This window comes from Prionailurus viverrinus, chromosome D4 (genome assembly GCF_022837055.1).
Source record: "Prionailurus viverrinus isolate Anna chromosome D4, UM_Priviv_1.0, whole genome shotgun sequence".
Taxonomy (NCBI): Eukaryota; Metazoa; Chordata; class Mammalia; order Carnivora; family Felidae; genus Prionailurus; species Prionailurus viverrinus.
The window spans coordinates 60,772,908-60,787,432 of record NC_062573.1 but is presented as its reverse complement, the minus strand read 5'-3'; the positions used below and the strand labels follow the sequence as shown (position 1 = coordinate 60,787,432).

The 14,525-nt window shown below is 48.1% G+C and overlaps 1 long non-coding RNA gene across 1 annotated transcript; it reads left to right on the top strand.

Annotated features, from left to right (window-relative positions):
- The first annotated feature begins 989 nt into the window (after window positions 1-989).
- On the top strand, window positions 990-13,868 carry LOC125150457 (uncharacterized). The gene is made up of 3 exons (XR_007146349.1): window positions 990-1,093; window positions 11,814-11,941; window positions 13,337-13,868. It is a non-coding gene; the product is annotated as an uncharacterized LOC125150457 (long non-coding RNA).
- Window positions 13,869-14,525: the final 657 nt, after the last annotated feature.

The following is a 14,525-nucleotide window of genomic DNA, read 5'->3' as shown; positions in this document are numbered from 1 at the left end:
GAGGCGTTGCGGTGAGGGATTTGAAAGTAGAAGCAGGGCCCCGGGGACCGCCTGCACTAACCGGACGTGGGGGTGCAGGGGAGAGGGCCAAGACGGGAATTCGACAAGGAATGTGGGCCAAGCGGGCTCCAGTCCCGACTTCCAGTGCAGCTGTTCCCTTTTATACCCAGACCAGAGCAGAAGAATGGTGCCCTGGAAAACAGAAGGGCACAAGGGTCCTTGAGAAGCCCCTGGCAGTGGGAAATGCAAGAGCTGCCATGCCCTCAGCTAAACTGTCAACCTTTGAAACTTGCGGCTGAACAGGCAGAAGGGAGGCAGATCAGGTGCCCGGAGGGAGAGCTGGCACGGTCACCTCCAGACACCATTCTGGAGTGAGGCATTAGCAGCTTCCTCTCTGAACAAACAGGAAGCTTATTAAAAATGCCATTGTCCCTTCCCGCCTGTGTTGACAGGACTGTTAAATGACCAAGTCCAGGGAGCTCTGCCAAGTCCAGAGACCCAGGGAGCGTGCAGCTGTCGGTGCCACCTGTGTCCTTCTGCGTCCAGCTAAGAGTTTCCTTTTCAGGGCACCCACGTTGTGGAGTGCCGGGTCCCGTGGCCTCAAGGCAAGGCCAAGGTATTGAAGGAGGAGAGAGGGAGGGAGGGGCCGTTCCGGGGGCGGGGGGTGGGGTGGGGAGTGGGGTGGGGGGTGGGGAGACCCCGGGGGCCAGCACGCACCTCCTTCCGCTTCTCCCCGTGTCAGCAGCAATCAGGAACTCGTCGCTGTGCGTCACCTCCAGCCTCTGAAACGTTCTGGCTGGGAATCGGATCCAGTGTGGAACACCTGCCCTCCACTGCGGTACCACAAACACAATGCACCGCATGCCACTTGGCAGCAGGGAGAAAAGAGGCCTATTAACGTCCCTGACGTTATTAACAAGGGCAGGCCTGTGGCTGTTGGCGCGCGCGCGCTCTCTCACGCACACGCGCACGCACACGCACGCGCAGACACACAGACGCACACTTCCCCAGGCCCTTGGCTACTTCACTGTCAATCAAGTACTGAATAAGAGATAGCCCTCTCCTGGGGGGCCGTGGCCCTCTTGGATAGCAGGTGTGTAGGTACGGGTGCGTGTGGCAGGGGTGTGTGCACGGGTGTGGGTGTGGGCAAGGGGGAGTGGGGGGGGGTAGGCGCTGGTGTCTGATGGCCATGGACGGACCCAGGGTCACCTGCACAGGTGGGAGGTGTGGGGATTGCTGAGGCCGAGGGGACGCGTGTCCCCTGTGTAGCCCTCTCAGGCCAGCGTCGCCTGTGCCGGAGGGTAAAAGGAGGGGTGGCGGGGTGGAGCGGGTGCCAGACCTCGTGGGTGGCATGTTGGCTTGACCACGCTCCCCTGGCCGCAGGACGACGTCCACCCCTGGCACTGTCACCGTCGCCCCCTGGCCGTGTCCGCGCCACGCCTGGCGGGCTGGCTTGCCCCCGCTCCGCTGGTGGCGGGTGGCTCCCTGCCAAGCCCGCCTGCCCCCCCCCCCCCGGCCCCCTGCCGGCCTGGCGCCCCAGACAGTGGGGCTCTGTGAGTCGCTCTCCTGGGGGCAGCTGGATGTTTTTCTATAGAGGGGACTCGTCATTAGAGGACCCGGAGGCTGAGGGGTGGCACCTTGGGCTGTTTTCCTTTCTCTTTGGCCCCATTTACTGATGGTCTCGGAAGGAGCGCGGCGCGGGGCCGCAGTTCACTTGTCGCGGTGAAGGCAGCTTGACAGCTGCATAAATCACGCCGAGATACCACTAATAGGTTGCTGCCCGCGACTGTACCGGACCACCCAGGCGCAACGCGAGGCCCTCGGAGCCCAGCCGCACGCAGACAGTAATGCCGATCGCTTAACCCTTTGTCCCCCGCCCCCGCGCTGGGCGCGGCGCTCCCGACTCCCGTCCCCTCTCCCCCCCACCCCCATCCCCACCCCAGACCGCGCCGGCAGGGCAGGTCTCGCACCTCCTTCCCCACCCCAATTATTCCGGTCTCTCCAGCTTTCCGCGGAGCTGGTGCTCCCAGCGGGTGATGAAAGGAAAAAGGCCTCACCGCAGGGGGCTTTGGCAGAGGTGGGATGGCATTGGCGGGGGCAGGGAGCGAAGGGCAGCGAGGTAGCCGCGGAGCAGGTAGGCAGAGCGCAGGGGCAGAGCGCACAGGATTCTGGCCCCTGCACCTGCAACTCGTACTTCTTGGCCACAGGCGTCGGGTCCGTGCTATCTAGTGACAGACATGCCAGGCCCCTGTCCTACGTGCAGGAGGGAAGAAGCCTGCAGTGAAGTTGCAAGGAGAGAAGCATGCCCCGTGTCGCAAGCGTTAACTACGCATGCTCACACTGTGCGAGGTGCCAGGGACACCAAAGAGAATGAGACAGTATCCCTGCTCTCTGGAGCTCATGGTCCTGGACAATCCGATGTGACAAGGCCTTCCTCGGCTGGCCCTCCCATGAGCATCTGTTCTCAGCTCCTGCAACTGTCCCCTTGCTGATTCTCTTGCAACCTGGCTAGTCCCCATCTGCTTCAGCCCCTCAAGCTGTTCCCCCTGCGGGGCTTTTGCCTTATTTGCGGTTTCTGTTCTTAGGGGATCTAAGAAAGGGTGTGGCTCCCTCCACCCTTCAAGCAGATTGGGCAGATGCCCTATTCTCAGCGAAGCCTTTCCTAAACACTGAGTTAGCACCTAGCAGGTTAACTACCTGCACTCCCCACTCCTCTCCCCCCCACCCCCCGCCCCGCACCATTTTTTTTTTTTGAGCGCCAGAGGGGTCACAAGTGATAGAGGGAGAGAGAGAGAGAGAAGTGGAGCTCACCCAAGAGGGGTTCCTGCTCACCTGATTTGAAACTGGAACAAACCATGAGATCATGACCTGAGCGGAAGTCAGGTGCTTAACATGTTTAACGGACTGAGCCACCCAGGCACTCTCCCCTGCCTCACTTTTTAAATAGCACTTAATCACTTTCAAATACACCGTATAATTTCCTTCCTTCTTTCTTTTTAATTTTTTTTTAATTGTGTGTCTTCCCCTACTAGTGTGATCATTTTTTGAGGATAAGAACTTTCATTTGTTTTGCTCACTGGGTGATAGATTTGCTATCCTGGGTGATTAGAATATTGCTTCAACATAGTAGATGTTCAATAACTATTCGTTGAGTGATTGAATGCTCTAACAGAGGACAGCACAATGAATCACAGAGACTTGGGGGAAACTGGGTGTATTAGCTTATAGGGGTTGGTGAAGGGATCAGTCTTCCTGTCAGAGAAGTTGGAAGTCATGAAGGAATCAAGAAGGCTCACTTCCCCTTTGTCACTGCTGAGCATCACATCATTGCCTCCAAGAAATATTCATTTTCCTGTAGGACAGTCAAGTATATCTGTGCTATGCTGAGTAACGGTCCCCAAAGATGTCCATGCACAAATCCTTGGAACCTTGGTAAAGAGGACTTTGCAGGTGTGATTAAATCAAGGATCCCGAGATGGGGAGATTATTTTGGCTTATCTGGGTGGGCCCAATGCCATCCATCACAAGTGTTCTTATAAGAGGGAGACAAGATGATCAGAAAGAGAGAAAGAGATACAACCATGCAAGCTGAAGGTGGAGCCATGTTGGGCCAGAATCCAAGGAATGCAGGATGCTTCTAGAAACTAGAAAAGACAAGAAAATGGAATATCCCCTAGAACCTCCAGAAGGAATTCAGGTCCGCCGACACCTTGCTTGTAGCCCAGTCAGACTGGTTTTGGAGTTCTGACCCTCAGAACTTTCAGATAATAAATTTGTGCTATTTTAAGCCATGAGGTTTGTGGCAATTGGTTATACCGTCAATAGGAAACTAACAAATACCCCTTTTAAAAATTGTGAGCACTTGTTTCCCTCAGTCCTAACCTTGTTTTGAGCTTCTGCTCTGCTGACCTCACTCCTGGAGGTGAGCTCTACTCCTACATCTTCTTTTTTCTTGGCACGTGACCTTCTCAAAGCGGACCTCATCTGAGAGTTCTTCGTCCAATTCTTAAGTGATTTGCATGTTTTTTTTTTCAAAAGGGAGTTTTTCTCATCTCTTTCTTATTGAAGTGAGTGTGCACAATCCACTTTTTCCCCTATGTATTTATTTGTAAGTGCTTCCGAACCTTCTTGAGGGACTCTCTCAGCAAATCCCAAAGGGCTGTGCTGGGGTTTCTGGCACGGGCTGGCCCTTCCATGTCTGAACTGTCTCTGCTGGGATCGATACTCGACTTTATTTCATTCCCCCCCCCCCCCAAGACCTGAAGTCCGGTAATAGCACTTTAGTCTGTGTCCCTGCTGTACCAGTCTGTGCCACCATCAAATGAGGGGTGGGCCAGAGCAGGAGAATTCTGGTCATTTGTCTGAGCAGAGATATCTGATGACAGCTTCCTCTTGGCACTCCTCCTCCCTCTTTCTGTTAATATCATCAGGTATCACTGGATGAAAGGGTCTTGGTTAAAGACATTACCCAAAGAATAGGGCAGAGAATTCTTTTCTTAAATGATCTCCTTCAGTTTTTCCATGAACACAATTAACTGGAGCATGTCTCCCGAATGGTCACTTATTTGCGCATTCAGCATGCTTTTGTTGAATACTTACCATGCACAATGCTCTCTGCATACCAAGAAGGAATAGGCAGAAACCACTCCAAGTTCCATGCAGATGAAATTACTTCTACAGCGTTTACAGAACTGAATGTAACCATTAAGAAAATATCGGTAAAGGGGCGACTGAGTGGCTCAGTTGGTTGAGCATCTGACTTCAGCCCAGGTCATAATCTCATGGCTCATGGGCTAGATCCCTTCATCGAGCGCTGTGCTGACAGCTCGGGACCTGGAGCCTGCTTCGGATTCTGCGTCTCCCTCTCTCTTTGCCCCTCCCCACCTCGTGCTCTCTCTCTCTCTCTCTCTCTCTCTCTCTCTCTCAAAAATAAATAAACATTAAAAAAAAGTTAAAACAAAAGAAAATATCAGTAGAGCTCAGGGGGTGAATTTGCTTTGTTCTTTGGAATAAGTTGGAGGTCAACCCCTTTTCTTTCTAGGCTTTATCTTCCAGAAGATGGGACTGCTGGTTGAGTGACAATCAGGATATTAAAAGAGCAAGAAATAGGGCACTAGCAGTAGAAATCGATGATGTTACTTACAGGCTGAAAACCGGGGGCTGGAAATTTGTGTCTTTATCTTCGATCTGCGTTTGCAGGTATTGGTCACTTGAAATGTGGTTGGGACAACGGGAGGCTGGCTTTTTAATTCTATGTAAGTTTAAACTTAAAGAGTTAACTCGGTTATTGGGAAGCCCTTAAGTATGTTCAGAACAAGTTGGGTACGTGAATCTCCATTTTCAAATGCAAATTTTATGAAATCTAAATATAGATAAAGTATTTCTGGTAAAAGTGAGCATCTAAGTTGAGATGTGCCAGATTTTGAAGCCTCGGTTTAAGAAAAAATATAAAGTATTGCATTCATAATTTTAATTGCATGTTGAAATGATAGTATTTTGGAGATACTGGGCTTCAGTAAAATCTTTTTTTTTTTAATGTTTATTTATTATTGAGAGAGAGAGAGAGAGAGAGACAGAGCATGAGCGGGGAAGGGGCAGAGAGAGAGGGAGACACAGAATCCAAAGCAGGTTCCAGGCTCCGAGCTGTCACCACAGAGTCCGACGCGGGGCTCGAACTCACGAACTGTGAGATCATGCCCTGAGCCGAAGTCGGACGCTCAACCGACTGAGCCACCCAGGTGCCCCTTCAGTAAAATCTTTTATTAACATTAATTTCACCTGCTTCTTTTTACTTTTGTTTGACATGATCATTGAAAGATCATTGTTATCCTTCCGAAAGACTTCTTAAGCAAGATTGGAAATATTTGATCGCTCTTCACGATAATGTCTCCCAGTTTTTAACAGAGTTAAGAGTATAATCATTTTTGAATCTTTAATTCAAACAGTAATATTTGAATCCTTGCTGCTGTTTCCCTATGGATTTTATGCTGTAGAGTAGATTAAAGAGAAAAGATACATGTTAGCCATACACACTCACAGAATGTGAAACAAAGCATGGTAGAAAGCCAGTAATCAAGAGTAAAACTGCCAAGGCAGGCAAGCGAACGGTCACAGAAGCACCCGGACGAATGCTCGGCTCCTTACTGGCTTTGAACTGAGTGTCTCTTCCACCAGCGTCCAGTTGATACATGCAGTAAGCTCGTCTCCTACCCCTTCACATGCTTCTTCCTTTACCCTCAGCTTACTTGGGAACTTTAACCACCCCCTTTGCTCCTCCATTTTCTCAGAAAAGATGTCCTTTCTCATTTATGATTTATATTTATTTATATGTGTTCTTGGGACTTTTCTGCCTAAACACAGCAACAACAACTCAGGTGTTATTGTAGTTGCCTTTATCATAAGAATGCTGTGTCTCGGGGCGCCTGGGTGGCGCAGTCGGTTAAGCGTCCGACTTCAGCCAGGTCACGATCTCGCGGTCTGGGAGTTCGAGCCCCGCATCAGGCTCTGGGCTGATGGCTCAGAGCCTGGAGCCTGTTTCCGATTCTGTGTCTCCCTCTCTCTCTGCCCCTCCCCCGTTCATGCTCTGTCTCTCTCTGTCCCAAAAATAAATAAACGTTGAAAAAAAAAAAAGTGGGATACCTGCACTTTATTATTAAAAAAAAAAAAAAAAGAATGCTGTGTCTCTCCAGTCTGCTACACACACACACACACACACACACACACACACACACACGTGTGTGTGTGTGTGTGTGTGTGTGCAAGTGCACGGGGCCCTGTGGTAGTATGGTGCAATCTTCATATTTATCATGGTGTTCTCACAAAAGCTACACATGATCCCTGTGCTGGCTTTAGCCTCCGATGCCTTCAGAGCGTATACACATATTAAAAGAATAAATTAATGAGCATGAGAGACTCCATTATTTGGAGTCTGTTCCTCCCTCCTCGCTTCCTCCCTTCCTCCCTTCCTCCCTCCCTTCCTTCTTTCCTTCCTTCTTCCTTCCTTCCTTCCTTCCTTCCTTCCTTCCTTCCTCCTTCCCCTTCTTCCTTCCTTCCCTCTTCCTTCCTTCTTCCCTCCCTTCCTTCCTTCCTCCCTCCCTTCCGCCCTTCCTTCCTTCCTCCTTCCCTTCTTCCCTCTTCCTTCCTCCCTTTCTCTTTCTTTCTTTCTTTCTTTCTTTCTTTCTTTCTTTCTCTCTTTCTTTCCTTCTTTCTAACAATATATATATCCCAAATGTTGCAGCATGAGATACACTTACACTAAAAAATGATTAGTTATTTATCTAAAATTCAAATTAACTGACCAACCTATAGCTTATCTGGCAACCCTATATGTTCAGGATCTGTTGAGCTGGAGAATTGCAAGGTTTGCCAGATTTAGCAAGTAAAAGTAGGACATCCAAATGTGATATTTTGGCCACACTCATACTGAAAAATTATTTGTTGCTTATTTGACATTCACATTTAACTAGACGTCCTGAATTTTCTATGGCAACCCTAATTCTCGAAGAAGTGGTTTCCTCTGTAGGAGAGTGGACTACCCGTGGAGGTATCAAGGGTGGGAATTAATGTTCTTGTCTAAAGTTCTGGTAATGTGTCGTCTTAGAAAAGACCAGAAGCCTGAGGATGTCCTGGAGTAGGATGGTTTCTGTTCGAAGCTCTGGTAAGGGGTTCAGGCTGGCTGCCCGATTTATGGAGGGCGTGGGACTTGCACAGCTTCGGTGCAGTGTTACTATTTAAATCTAATTCGGGTCGACGTTTATGCTTTTGGAATAAAGCCATCCTCTTCCACCTGCTCAACCCCGCCTTGCATTCTGGTGTTGACTTATTAAGTAGAGCCCAAACCATTTCATCGTGAAGGAAGATCTGTAGCTCAGAGTGTCTGAACCAAACAGGAATTGAAACAAGAGTGGGGAAGAGAGGGAGGAAACAGTTTATGTCTGTGACATCTTTTTTCCAATTGTTAATCATTTCGGGCCATTAACAGTAAGACAGAGAAAAGTAAAAAGACAGAGGAGGGGACAGACCTGGGCTGTACGCGGCCTTTAGCCATTCACTTTCGGGCTTACTTTCCTTCATTTAAACTTTGTTTACCCTCCCCCACCCGACTCACTAGCAAAAATACTTTTAAAAGAACCTTAACAGGCGGAGGCTCAAGGATCTTGTTTTCTTTTAATTCTTTTTGATTTATGTTCCTTTGTCTCCAAAGCTCCTGTAATCTCCCACCTCTTCACATCCAGTTCCCTGCTGACAGCCCTGAGGCAGCCAGCCACTCCCCACCCCCTCGGCTTTGAGATAAACCATCCCGGGCTGGATCATTAACTACACAAACTTTCTCTCCTGAGCCTTCTCTTAAATGTTGGGAACTCGAGAATGCCTTCCTTGGAAATGAAGGAAAGCAAACATCCCAGGTTGTGTCCTCAGAAGCCTGTAACCAGAGCTTTTTATTAACTCTGGTGGGAGTCGGGCTTTGATCTGAACTGGTCCAGGAACTCCTTTATTGCAGCTGACATTTATTGAGTGGCTACTATGTGCCACTGGCCGGGGTGGCAGGGGAAGCGAGGACAAATATGATGGGGTCAGGCCTACAGGAGCTTGCTTGTAAAATAGTTGGGGGCAATTATACTGGTCCTCCAAGACCCTTCGGTTCACTGGGTCAGAAACCCTGCTGAACACCGCCAAGCAGCCTAACTCTCTAGCACGGCACATTAAAAAAAAAAAAAAATACATTTAAACACTTTTGTGATGACTAGTGCCTTGCTCCCTCACTGGCTTCTCAGCATTGTGAGCTCCCAGAGGGGAGGGGCTGTATGTGTTTTGATTTCTGTTATGCTTTCAGCCTCCAGGAAATATCAGCCAAATGAAGGAAGGAGGGAATGCACCACAAGACCAGACAATTGTGCCCATTCGTTGCAAGGGAAGAGCGATGTGAGCAGGGAAGGCAGCCGCTCATTCGGGAAAGGCTTTGCCTTCGATGATGATGTGGTGAAGGAGGGAGTGTGATAAGGGACCAGCCTGCGGAGGGCTGATGCTAGAAGTGGACCCCGGGTATCCTGATGGCAGAGACTATAGAGCTCTGGTCTCCACACCGTCTGAAGGCTTTTGTTCCAAGTCGCGTCTAGTGCTCTGCGACTCTAACGTCTTTCTTCTTCACTGATGTGTAGTTAGTTTCCTGCTAACCTGAATAAAAGGTGACCCCTTTCTTTCTGGCCGTTGTATCTCTCAGCTCTGTTCACTCCACCGTGGTAGAGAGAAGCTCTCAGTAGACCCACTAAGCGCTTCATGCATACTCTTGAGGCATTTATTTTCCATGAATTGTAAAGTGCCTGGTGCAGAGTAAATGCTATGTAGTTGTTTGCTACGGTTCTTATTAAGTAATAAAAGGGGAAGGGAGGCATGGATTTTTCAACCTTCCGTAATGGGGCAGACACTCAGCTTCGTGATTCATTTTTTTTTTAATTAAAAGAAATTGTTTTTAAATGTCTATTTATTTTTGACAGAGAGGGAGAGAGACAGAACATGAGTGGGGGAGGGTCAGAGAGAGGGGGAGACACAGAATCCGAAGCAGGCTCCAGGCTCCAAGCTGTCATCCCAGAGCCCGACACGGGGCTCGAACCCACAGACTGTGAGATCATGAGCTGCGCCGAAGTCGGACGCTCAACCGACTGAGCCACCCGGGCGCCCCTCAGCCTGGTGATTTAAATGCATTTTATTTTATGATCCTCAAAATAACACCACATGGTTGGTATTTTAAATCTCACTTTAGGCCTAGGGAAACTGAGGCTCTGATAGGCTAAGTGAATTGTCTTATGCCACATGGGTTGGTCTGTGATCTGGGCGCTATCGTGCTTCAAAGCCTGGGCTCAGTCAATTAGTACCATTTGGTACCCACTGAGTGAGATCCTCCCCGCTTTGCTTTTGGCTCCGTCACTCATGGACCATATCTGGTCGGTTTCTCCTACTTTGGATACTTGCTCAGGCCACCGAGGTTTGCCTGTGCTGTTCTCTAGGCCTGGAAAGCCCTCTGTTCACTTCTTTAGCTACTTAGCCTCCACGTGGCTTCTGGTTTTAGCTCAAGCATCATCTTCTCTGGGAATCCTTCCAAGACCATCCCCCTGCCCCTTTTTCAATCTGAGGGAGGTTTCCCTCCACAGTGCTGTTTGAGGCTCCTCTCCTCCACCCTCTGTAAACACTCTGAGCCCCTCTATGTAATCACTAATGGTCTCTTTTACTAGGCTGTAAGCTCTTTTTGTCCATTTCCCAATCGTAAGTATGGTCCTGGGGCATAGCAGTACTTAATACATACATGCTGGTTAGATGGGATTGGCGTGGCTGTGGAGATATGTCTGGAAAGAGATACCTGTTGGAAAGGGGTAGGGTCTGGAGATGCTGGATGTACTGAGGACTCACACTTCAGGTAGTTGCAACAGGAACACACGGGAGACCTTGGAACGGGAGGTGACGAGAGGAACGTGGGGATTTCAGTCCAGCCACGTGGATTGGAAGGAGGGGAGAGGAGGCACCAGGACAGTAAGGAGATTTCTCAAATAAGAATAGACTTCAGGTGATGAGGTTGGCCATAGGAAGGGACAAGAAGATTCGAGACGGGGACGGGATAAAGAGAAAATCGATAAGGGTCGAGAGAAGACTCAAACTGTTCCTTGCTTTTGATCAAGCTGGATGTTAGAATGCACGAGTCAAGGCAAGACGGGAAATAAAAGTTGAAGACCAGGCCCAGGGCCACTGGGTTCTCCAGGTTCTCCTCCTTCTATGAGGCAGGTAGGAGCCAGAACCAGGCCAGCTGCTAGAGGTCTGAGGCTTTGGGGCAAACCCACCTTTTGTGTTCAGGTCTGAGCCTTAGAAACGTGACCCAGACACCAGCCTCAGAAAGACCTTTAAAATAAAGGGCTTTGGGGTGTGGCGCCTGGGTGGCTCAGTCCCTTGAGCGTCCGACTTTTGATATTGGCTCAGGTCATGATTCCAGGGTTGCGGGATTGAGCCCCGCCTTGCGCTCTGCACTGAGTGTGGAACCTGTTTAATATTCTCTCTCCCTCTCCCTCTGCTTCTCTCTCTCTCTCTCTCTCACTTGTGTGTGTGCTCTCTTTCTAAAAATAAATGAATAAATAAATAAATAAAGGGAGATTTTTTTTCCTTTAGGTAAGAAGCCTTTACTTTTTTCCTTCTAGGATATGAACTAGTCACAGAGTTTCACAGGGCTTATCCAGCCACCTGGGAGAAATGTTTGGGCCACATGGGTTACAGCTAAATATACAGTGGTGGTAGCTGAGGGCTTGGATTCTGCCTGCTGAAAGAAACAACATGTAGTTGTTAATTGATATGTGGTAACTTTCAAAAAGAATTCGCATGGCGCCCCAGGGTGGCTCGGTCACGTAAGCAGCTGACTCTTCATTTTGGCTCATGTCACGATCTCGTGGTTCATGAGTTCAAGCACTGCATCAGGCTCTGCAGTGACACTGTGGAACCTGCTTGGGGTTCTGTCTCTCAGTCTCTCTCTCTCTCCCCCTTTTGTGCTTGTGTGAGCACACGTGCTCTCTCTCCCTCGCTCTCTTTCTCTCAACATAAATCAATAATAAAAGAGAATTAGCATTAATATTTTTTTTGCTGTCCAAATTAATATGCATTCATTGCAGAAAATTTGAAAATGGGACCCACCATGAAGAAGATGAAATCACCAGTAATCCAAAGGCCCAGCGATGATCGTAACCAATGTTGATGGGTCGGGGTGCAAACTTCACCCACTTGGGGGCTATTCTCATAGGCAGTCATTGCACAACCTTCAAACTGTTGATGTGATTCAGGGAGAAGTTCTGGGAAGGATGCATTATGAAGGCAAAAGGAAAATTCTACTATGGGTGGAATGGAATAACATTTGTTGACAAGATGGATGCTGGGTTTTTGGTGATCGCTATCACGCAACAAAGGTTTGGTAAGTCTTCAGTGTTTTTTCCCTGGTGTGACAGGATTTTTCCATGTTGGCGACTGAGCGTATTAAAAACAAGGACTTTATTTTAACTTCACCCTTAACGGACAGACATTCCTCTTGCTCAAAACACTTCCATGTACTCTTCCAAGGTGGTGTAAGAACGCTACCTTGTTGTAAAAAGCCACTGTTAGTCTCACCAATCTGTGTATCAGTTATCTGTTGCTGTGTAACAAGTTAGCCCCGAACTTGGAGGCTTAAAACAACACTTACCATCTCACATTTTCTGTGGGGCACGGATCTGGGAGCAGCTTGTCCCAGTCATTCTGGTTCAGGGTCCCTCGTGAGGTTGTAGTCAAACTACTGGCCAGGGCAGATCTTCTCTTCAAGGGAGAAGTATCAAGGAATCTGTGTACATGGTTAAAACCATCATGATTTATACAGCTATATTGCTGACTTCTACTCCTCTGACTTCTTCGCTATAATGTAAGATGTAAATTATGTAATACATATAATGTTTATGTAATATTCTAACACATATATTAACACAATATATAAATTAACATATACATATAATATACAGTATTCTATATAATATAAAGAATTATATATTAATGTATAATAATATCATACGTAAATCTAAAATAATATGTGAATACATTTCCAAGGGGAGAAAATCAAAATATAGGTGACCAGACTCCCCTTTGATCCCTCTCCTGACATAATTCTCATCAGCTCAGAAACTCTGAGCTAAACAGTACTCTGAGGCCTCTGTATCCCTTTCTAGATGTTTCCCTATGCACTTGTACTTTCTATGCAGAAAATATTCTGCGCTTTGTGTCATATAGCCTGGGTATTCTCTACCTTGTCTTTTCCACTTAACAATACACTTTGAATCCACCTTTTTTGTTTAAACTAGTTACAAACTATTCCAAAGTAGAGATGGGTCACAATCCACGCAGCCATTCCTCCAGTGCTGAACACACATGTTGTTTCACACGACAGATGACAAGCCCTGTATATGTCTCTTCAGGCACATGTGCTAGACGTTCCCAAAGATGGGTACCAAAAAGTAGAATTACTAGGTCAAGTTTTTTTTATTTTTTGAAAGAGAGTGTAAGTGGGGAAGGGGCAGAGAGAGAAGGGGACGGAGGATCTGAAGCGGGCTCTGTGCTGACAGGCTGACAAGCGAGCCCAACATGGGGCTCGAACTCATGAACTGTGAGATCATGACCTGAGCTGGAGTTGGATGCTCAACTGACTTAGCCATCCTGGTGCCCCTAGGTCAACTTTTATCATTAATGCCACAAAATGACTAGAAGGAAATTGAAAGGCAGATTTGGTTCCATTCAACTTTTTATTTTCCAGAAAATGTCACCTTTTCCTTTCATCTTTCCTCAGCTTCTCCCGGCCAGCTGGTTAGCTGCACGGCCCCGAGACCACCAGGAGACATGCAGAGATGGCAGATGCCATGCTTCATGGGAAGAGAAGATGGACTGTGGTGACAGACCATATAGCTGTCCCCTCTTCTCGTGCCATCCTTCCCTGTGTCCCTGCCTTTGTGTAATCCCGCTCCCCTCAGCATAACTAATAAAATATGGCAAACACGGTGGGATGCCACTCTGTGATTATTTAAGCAAGACTCCCACCTTGCTAGTGGATTTACCCATAGTCTCTCTCCCCTCGTTGGCCAAGGGAACCGATGGATCCTACAGTTGAAAGGAATCAAACACTATCTGCAACCAGGTACGTGAGGAAGCAGATACTTTCCTGGGTTAGCCTCTGATGAGAACCCAGCTCTGGCCAACATACTGGCCACAGCCTTGGGAGACTCTGGGCAGAAGACCCGGCTAAGCAGTGCTTGGACTCCTGGCCCACAGAAAATATGGGACCATAAGTGTCTGTTCTGTTCAGCCACTGAGTTTGTGGTAATTTGTACGAATAGATAACTAATACACATGGTTCTACTGAGATTTTCTTTAAAAAAAAAAAAAGTACCTTTAATAAATACCTTTCTACTGTTGATCTTGCCTCTTTATTTATTTTTAACGTTTTTATTTATGTTTTTTGAGAGAGAGAGAGAGAGAAAGAGAGAGAGAGAGAGAGAGAGAGAGAGAGAGAGAGAGAGAGCATGAGCTGGGGATGGGCAGAGAGGGAGTGGGAGACACAGAATCCGAAGGAGGCTCCAGGCTCTTAGCTGTCAGCACAGAGCCTGACGCAGGGCTCGAACCCATGGACCGCGAGGTTATGACCTGAACTGAAGTCGGATGCTTAACTGACTGCGCCACCCAGGTGCCCCTGACCTTGCCTCTTTAAATCACACATTTTATTTTTTTTTATTTTTTTATTTTTTTATTTTTTTTTCAACATTTATTTATTTTTTGGGACAGAGAGAGACAGAGCATGAACGGGGGAGGGGCAGAGAGAGAGGGAGACACAGAATCGGAAACAGGCTCCAGGCTCTGAGCCATCAGCCCAGAGCCCGACGCAGGCCTCGAACTCACAGACCGCGAGATCGTGACCTGGCTGAAGTTGGACGCTTAACCGACTGCGCCACCCAGGCGCCCCTCACACATTTTATTTAAATGGT